The sequence below is a fragment of the Stylophora pistillata genome, chromosome 11, assembly GCF_964205215.1.
Source record: "Stylophora pistillata chromosome 11, jaStyPist1.2, whole genome shotgun sequence".
NCBI lineage: Eukaryota > Metazoa > Cnidaria > Anthozoa > Scleractinia > Pocilloporidae > Stylophora > Stylophora pistillata.
The window spans coordinates 16,286,166-16,294,815 of NC_142529.1; the positions used below are offsets into that span (position 1 = coordinate 16,286,166).

The following is an 8,650-nucleotide window of genomic DNA, read 5'->3' on the forward strand; positions in this document are numbered from 1 at the left end:
ATCACTTCTCAGCTCTTTGCTTGCTGGGGTTTCCATTATGGTGCAATTTTTTTCTTTTAGTTGAATGCCACTTTTTAATATTCAGACAACAACTAGCAATGTGCATCATTATTGTGGGAATTGAATGTTGGAAGTGATTCTAATGACCAGAGTGATTTTTTTGCCAAGGAAAACAATTTGCCCAACAAATCACAGTTGGTTACAAGCCCTTACAGCACTGAATAGGGGGTATGTGATTAGAATTGTCATTAGTTGGTTCTGTTACTTGCCCTTGTTTGGACTTGATTCTATGTACTTATTGAACTACCCTATAACAAAGGGAATAGTTTTGTAGTCAGTGTACAATCTATGACACTGCCACAATTCTGTGGATCTTAAAGAAAGCCCCTCTAATGAATAGTTTTATATTAATTTTCTTTAGATGTACAGGTAATCAGAAATATTTACAGTTTCCTCTCTGTTACTCTCACTGCGGGTAGTCATTAATTTAGTGTTAATACTCTCCCTTGTAGCAGCTATAATTTTTAGCCAACTTGGGAAATAGTGGCCTAAAATGGATCCTTTGGGACATCCAAACTATTAAATTTCCAGAGGAAGGTTCCACAGACTTTGCCATCCAAGTGGGAATAAGTGGCTGCTACTCTGTCATTTTGGTCTTTCCCAGCTGCTCAAATGTTGTCCCTCCTTAATTTTCCCATAGGTGTAGTAATGAAAACATTGAAGTGAATTGTGCTATCTCAGCGAGAGATGATAATCATGCTCACTTTTAAGTGAGTCATCCTAGCAGATGTTTGGTGACTGAGGTATTGCATTCTGTGCTCAAAATCTAGTTCACACAGACCTGGGGGAAAAAATGAGGTGCAGCAGTCATTCAGGTCAGTTAACTGCTCCGAGCTGTAATTCGATGCCACTGCTCACTTGGTTAACTTCCTTGACAACTCTTTCTGGTTATTTGGGTTTTCTTGGAAACTCTTCCCATTGAGAAGAAGCATATGTGTTTACAAATTAAAAGCACAGAAAAGTGAAAAAAAAAAATAGAGTAACAGGACGGCATCAAAGATTGTAGTATAATTTTTTTTGTAGGGGGTAGTTTTTTATTTTTGAATCAGAGTTTTAGCCTTAGTGTGTCTAAGTTTCTACACTTGTTGTTTACTCTGTCATTTCTTGCCTTAAGAAGTAAGATAAAATTATTTGAATTTGCTTTTTCCTTACAGCCACTTGAGTCTGTAAATGGAAAGCAAACACAGAAAAATGATGGTAAGGAACAAATTGCTTGCACCATAAAGTATTGAAAGTAATTTGCAACTCTCCATATTTGTTATTTGTAATTGACATGCTTTGCATAGGTGTTGTGTGATTAGTGGAGAAGTTAACTGTATTTCAAAAATTGAATCACTTTGAATTGCTGTGAAAGCTATTACTTTAATTTATAGAGCTCTAAAAGTATCAAAGGTAACCGCTCTGAGAATCTTCCCCAGTGTGTGTGATATAGAAGTGTCCACTAAATATAGGTTAATTTAGTAGGAAATGTGGGAAGGATAGTATGTAACTAAAAATACAATTAAGTATTGGAAAAGAATATTAAGTCCTTGCTGGTAATCTCAGAACAGCTGTGTGGGGCTGGAAATTAACAGTACTGGAATGCAACTTACAGTAAATCCTGCTGAGAAACTGAGAACAGCTGTATGGGGCTGGAAAATAACATTACTGGAATACAACAGTTATCCACCAATGAAATTCGGAAACAGGAAACTTTTAAAGTACTTTTGTGCTACAATACACTGAGCATGGAATAATATCTTCCATTGCCTCAATTCCAGTTCCTTGTAAAAAGGTCGTGTTTGAACCATTAAATGGGATCTGTTTTACCAGTTATGGAAAGAAAAAATCTTAACTCTTTAACCCCTAAGAGTGACCAGCTTCTAATTTCTCCTTACAGTATCACCCCTGAATCAAACATTGAGGTCAGGAGAATAAAGGAAATAACCAACAACTTATAAAGCTCTTGATTTTTAAACATATTCTCTTTGTCAGGGCTTCAGGAAATGTACAGAGAACGGTATGGAGAATATGCATACTGATGTTAGGATGGAAAGGGTTACTGGTAATCAATGAATGTATGTTAAAGGTAGCAATCCTATGTAGCCATTATTTATTCACAAATACTATATTTTTTATTTAGCAGATTGTAGCTTCAATAGATGCCAGAAATATGTTTATAAAAAACTGGCAGATGCAGTTTTGTATTTACTCCAATGCAACAGGAGAGGGAAAAAAGGTTAGGAAGAACAAGAGAGAGAGACGTTAAGAGATGGGAGGCATGGAGTGGGAGAGAAGAAGAGTGGGTGTAGCGGCAAAAGAAAGGACCAAGGATGATATTAACAGAGGAAGAGAAAAGAGAAGGGGTAAGTGTAACACCAAGCATTAAGCAAGGGTTGACTGACTCTAAAAGGTCCCATTTCAGTGGCATGTCTAACAAGTCACTTGGGGCTTCTTTCCAAGTGACCCTTAAATAATAAGATTACACACAGTGTACGATTGTAGTGAACGTGTAGATGAAGTGTTGTGTTTAATTACATCCATTTTGAAATCACTGGTGGTCCCTGTAATCTGAATGCCTCTCATTGGTGTGATTTATTCACGAATCACACCATTGTTTGCTCTAAATCGCATCTTTTTTCCAGCCAATGAGGAAGTTACACTTAAAAACAAACAACCAATCAGATTTCAAGGCTTGTTTAAAGTGACCAATCAAATTGCAGGAAAATGAAAGATAAAGAGTATCATTTGAATTAACCAAGTCCTGTATTTGGGTAATTTCAAAATGTATGTAATACTGCATCAGTAAATATTTGAATTGACCAAGTCCTATATTTGGGCGATTTCACAATGGATGTAATAAAGTGGTAATTGAACCTCGTGTCGTGCAATTTTGGTCTGAAATGATACTTGTGATTTCAGATCGAACTCACGCTGCGCGCTCGTTCGATTTTGAAATCACGCGTATGATTTCAGCCCAAATTGCACTTCACTCAGTTCAATTACCATTATTGATCATATATATCTCGCTCAAATACCTAGAGGAAACACTTTGGTTGAAGGAGACAAATCCCACAGTTTTAATTTGATAACTGTGCCTCCCGGTTAGCTCAATGGATAGAGCTCTAGACTGTAGTGCGGGAGGTCGAGGGTTCGAGCCCCGGCCGGACCAACACTCAGGGTCTTAAAATAATTGAGGAGAATTTGCTACCTTTCTATAACATCAAGAAATGGTTAGATATTCTAGTATTCTCGGATAGGGACGAATAAATGGAGGTCCCGTCTCCTGCAGGGTTGGGGCAGGAGACGTTAATTTCCCACACACGAGATTACTGTGTGATGGATGTCCTCCCCTGGGGTGGGATGGGTGGGTTAGGACAGCAGGTCCACATCAGCTATTACAGCTGCCAAATTAATCAACCTGCTTGAACAAATAAATGAACATCAAAATCTTGTGAAAGATAGGAGAAGAAAGCATCGTAGGAACGGTCAAAATTCTAGTACAGTTATTTCATGAGGATGAATAATAACATGTTCACACGACTGTTGGTGTGTCTGGTGCCAAGAGATTCCATTTTGTCTAACCTTGACTCAAAAGGTTATATCGTTGGAGTCTGAGGTGAGGTTAGATAATGCTCACTTGAGGCAGGACTTTTAATTGGGACTTTGTTTTTTTGTCTCTATTCAGAGAAGTTAAAGTTCGAGGACATTTACCTGGACTACCTCCCTTCCCTCGTGTTTGGACTGCAACAACATTGTGCTTGTCTGTTTTTTTCTCATTTATATTTTATTCTAGTTCGCTGTCACAAGTGTAGAGGGTTTAGCCACATACGTGCCTAATTTCCGACGAGATGCGGCCCGGTTGTGCCCCACCATCGGCAAGGAAAGCAACCGGCAGATCAAGCAAAGGAAGCGATAGTAAATAACTATCATTTTCACCCCTCTCTTGACAATGTAAGATTTCACTAATCAGTATAGTGAGTTACCTTACATTGCCAAGAGGTTTATTTTATACTTTAATATTAATAATGTATTTTAAAAAACGTACACGTGAAAGCCTCGTACAAACAAAATCATTTTTACTTAAGTTATCCCTTTTAAAATTTTAAACCTATATATCTATGTCACTCAGTAATTCCTCTTTTTTTCGAATATATGAAATCATGATCTCTTGGAAAATTACTCTATCAGTGTTATAAATTTAATGCATATTGTTTCTTTTTTTTATATTTAAGTGAGCTTATTGATCTTGTTTAGGACAGCCATATTAGTAGTCAATGTGATCGGAAGACATTAAATATTTGGAAGAGAAACTTAAAACTTGTCCCTTGCTTACACAGAGTTTTCTTTTGTTAAGCCCTACCAAGTGACTCTTGATGTCATATCAAGTTCTCCTTTGGTTCCACAACTAAACGTTGGAATGAGACTATAGTAGTTAATCCTAAGTCACCAAGAGCTTCTTTTGCACTCGACACTTCAATTATTCTGTTACAATGTTTTATCTGACAGTGAATAGTACCCGTGGGCCTCTACGTAGATGTTCACTTTGCTTGTGAAGCAAAGATAAATCAATAGTTTTCCGTCAATATATGCACATGCGTCTATGTATACAGCGACTTCTGGGAAAATTTCTCATTGCCTGTAAACATTTTTAACGCGAAATTGAATAATCCCCAGGCTTTGTGCAGGGGATTCTACAATGTACCGGCTAAAATTATTGACTTCAGTCAAGGGTAACTTTTCGACACCTACCCCCGACCCAAAATTCTTTTACGCGAATTAAGGGTGCAATTCCAGCGATCTAACTAACAACTGCAGTATATCTGTTCATACCTGTTTCCATGTTTTGAGTGCATTCGAGAACTGTATTATGAATTCTCAGTTTACCCCGTTTTTCTACAGCTAGAACTAACTCATTAAAACAAAGGAAAATCGGGTATAAACGGGTTAAGTTCTGACAATTCATCACGCAAGTGAAATGTAACCTCAGTTGTCATGTCAAATCGTCACCCCGATTTTCCTTTTTTTATTGAATTAATTCTAGTAAAACGGAGTAAACTCTGAGAATTCATGCTACACTCAAGCGGATAATACCCGTAGTTCCCTTATCCCATCTTTACTCTGATTTTGCAATTTTTTCAAGGAATTATAGAAAAACGGGTAAATTCTAGTAACTCATCTTCCAAGTGAAATATATTCTATTGACGTGCCACATCTAATCTACTTCCCGATTTTTCATTTTAATTTTCAATTAATTCTAGAAAAACGGGACTCATTCTGAAAAATTCATCCTCCAAGAGGAATTTATCCTACTGACTTGCCATATCCAATCTTTACCCGATTTTCACTTTTTTTTTACAATAAATTATAGAAAAACGGGGTAAATTCTGAGGATTCACGCTACAAGTGGATAATACCCTAAGTTCCCCTTTGCTATCTTTACCCCGATTTTCCATTCCTTCTTTCAGCGGCGAATTCCACATTTAGCGCTAATCTTTAGCCCCTGGCCCCAAAATAAAGCAATACGCCATAACCTAATTGTAATTAGGAGTTTCTTATAACACCCGTTTTCAGTTATTATTATTTAACTTCCATAGAAATTCAAAACTTAGGCACAACAACGTGCTATGTAATATACTGTTCCTCTTTCTTTGTAATCATTCCTTAAAAAAGTCTCAATTAGAGACGAAACCCGTCCGAAATAAACAAGAAACTTACAACTACAAAACGTGTTTCTCGTGCAGCTCGCTAGTCTTAGTTAAGAATGTAAGATGGAAAAAATTACACATTTTAAAAAATTTTATGTTAGTGAATTCTACACCTGAAGAAGGCTGGTTTGGCCGGCCGAAATAGAGTGCTCCGTTTTAAAACTTATCTACGTTGTATCGGTCTTGCCCTAATATTTAAATTCTAAGAATTCGTCCTTCAGGTGGAATAGATCCTAGGGTGCCGAATTTAATCTATAACCCGAAAAAACCAAGCGAACGACTTTGAGAAAGTCTAGTCGAACCATGAAGACCGTAAATAAAGCAAGACTGCAAATAAATCGTGAACGATAACGCATCCTTTGGTCGAAAGTCGTTTTGAAATTTACGTAGCAAGTTGCTCTTCCACGTTCAGGTTAGAAGAACGATGCCATCACACGGCGTTAACGAAGGAACGATAGAACTTCGAGGAAAGTAATGTGAGAGGCCAATGATCTGGTTCGCAATGATTGCGAACAGCGCATGTTTTCCTCAGATCAGTTGGAGGTTGCTCATGCGTTGTTACCGGAAAATACTGGTCAAATTTTCCACTTATCCCAACCTCCTTGAATGAGTACTTTTGCTTGAAGACATAACTACAACGGAGTCACTAAACCAGTCCCAAGCCGCGTGTCGCTCGATAGATCACAAGATGTGATTGGCCAATTAGAAAAAAAGAGGAGATATGCGAAACGATATGCAAAAAAACCCTACTGAGGAGAACTGAGAACTAATGAAAATGTGGAGGAATAACGCTACAAGGCTTCGCAGAAAAGCGATCAAAGAGTATTGGAGCAAAACAGCTGACGATCTGAAAACAAACACCAAGAACCTTTACAGTGCTTTTAAGCCCTTTCTTCGCTCAAAGTCGAAGAAGTGTGAAAACGTTCTATTTAACCTTGACATCGAAGGTGTCATTGAACGAGATCAGCGTAATATCGCGGAACACTTTGCCAAACATTTTTCTTCAGTAGCTAATGACATTGGTGATAGTCGTCTTTTAGGCCTGTCTGAGGACCAACTGTATTGCCATGAGAGCGTGCAAAGGATTATGCAAAGCTACAATCGTCGATCCTCTGGTGACTGCTCACAATTTAATTTCCGTTTGCTTGAACCGAATGAGATTGTGGCTGCGTTATCTAACTTGGATTCTACAAAGAGTACAGGTTACGACTTGATTCCACCTAAGATATTAAAGATAGTTAACAGGGAGCTTTCTCATCCTTTGGCCGATCTATACAACCACTTCATTGAATCCTGTGATTGGCCACTACAATGGAAAAAAGGAGACTGGGTACCAGTGTTAAAGAAAGGCAGCAAATTAAACAGGACATCAAGAACTACAAACCCATCACAGTATTAATAGTGATAGGAAAGGTGTTTGAACAGTTACTGAGCAAACAGCTGACATCATTTATTGACCCTATGTTAGGCAATAACCTAACTGCATATCGAACGAATCAAAACTGTTAAACGTCTTTCATTGGATTGGTAGAAAGATGGAAACCGTCTTATCCGAAGATATGTCAAAGGCTTTCGATTCGCTATACCACCCCCTACTGATCAACAAATTGGGAGCATACGGTTTCTCTGACAACTCACTAACCTTGATGCGATCATATTTTACAAATAGGAAAAACAGAGTTAGGATCGATCATGAAACAACAAGCGACTGGTAGGCGACCACGAGAGGTTGTCCCCTGGGACCAGCCTTCGGGTCTCTTCTCTGGAACGTCTTTCGAAACGACCTAGCTACACCTCTCCATTGACGAAAATAGACTATTTATGTATGCGGATGACCACCAATTGTTCTCTGTGGCGAAGACAGCCAACGAAGCTGAAATTACTTTAACTGAACAGGGAAACAACATCTCTGAGTGGTACAATAATAATCTTTTACAGGGAAATTTTTCTAAGTATCAAGTGATGAGTCTGGGCCCGAGAAACTGGCTCAAGAATTCAAACATCGCAATTAACGACACTGAAATTGAACAAAAATCAGAGATAAGACTCTTAGGGGTTACTCTGGACGATCAACTATCTTTCTCGAGCCATATAAGCAAAGTTTGTAGAAAAGCCTCCTCTCCAACTGGCATCCTTCTAAGATTACGCAACCTCATTCCTACATCTGCTAAATTGCAAATTGTTAAATTTGCTGTGATACCCTATCTTTCATGTTGTCAAACTGTCTGGCATTTTTACCTTTCTTCTGATGCCAGGAAATGAGAACGAATACAAGAACGAGCACTACGCACCGTGTACTGTGACACCAGATCGACTTACGAGGAACTCTTAGAAACGGAGCGAAATTACCTACAAGAACGAGCGCTACGCGCCGTGTACTGTGACACCAGATCGACTTACGAGGAACTCTAAGAAACGGAGCAAAATTACCAACAACGACTCTACACGCGGCCGGCGGCTACAATCCATTGCGATTTAAATGTACAAAGTAAAAAACGGCCTGGCACCTCCCTATATCGCGGACTTATTCGTCGTTGCCAACTCTCGTTATTTTCTTAGAAATCATGACTTCGTCATTCCTAGATTGCAGACTGTTGCTCATGGAAAACACAGCCTTACCTACTACTTAGGCCCTGTTATATGGTCCAAATTAGATGCATATATTCGATCGTCTGAATCTTTGGGCATCTTCAAAAAGCGTATCAAACTGTTCAAATTCACAAGTCTGCCCGACAGAACCTGTAGAAACTGTTTTTTATGTAATAATTGACAACTTAAGACTCAATTATTAAGATTTTCTTTTTTTTAACACAATATTTACAACTAGTTAGGTGTCCCCCATTAGGGTATTTCTTATGCTAGAGTTATTGACACTTAAATAAAGTTCTTACTTACTTACTTAC

The 8,650-nt window shown here is 38.3% G+C and overlaps 1 long non-coding RNA gene across 10 annotated transcripts in view; it reads left to right on the forward strand.

Annotated features, from left to right (window-relative positions):
* The window catches only part of LOC111345760 (uncharacterized), a 5,717-nt gene extending 1,358 nt beyond the window's left edge, over nucleotides 1-4,359 (forward strand). Inside the window, exons 1-6 of one of the 10 annotated variants that reach the window (XR_015993108.1) lie at nucleotides 1-228; nucleotides 831-875; nucleotides 1,215-1,257; nucleotides 2,035-2,104; nucleotides 2,183-2,405; nucleotides 3,836-4,359. The exon at nucleotides 1-228 is cut by the window's left edge and continues 1,358 nt beyond it. This is a non-coding gene — a long non-coding RNA (uncharacterized LOC111345760). Of the gene's footprint in view, nucleotides 229-700; nucleotides 1,258-2,034; nucleotides 2,105-2,182; nucleotides 2,406-3,835 lie in introns of all 10 variants that reach the window. The other 9 variants (XR_015993107.1, XR_015993112.1, XR_015993116.1 and 6 more) reach the window with 9 other exon arrangements.
* The last annotated feature ends 4,291 nt before the right edge of the window (nucleotides 4,360-8,650 follow it).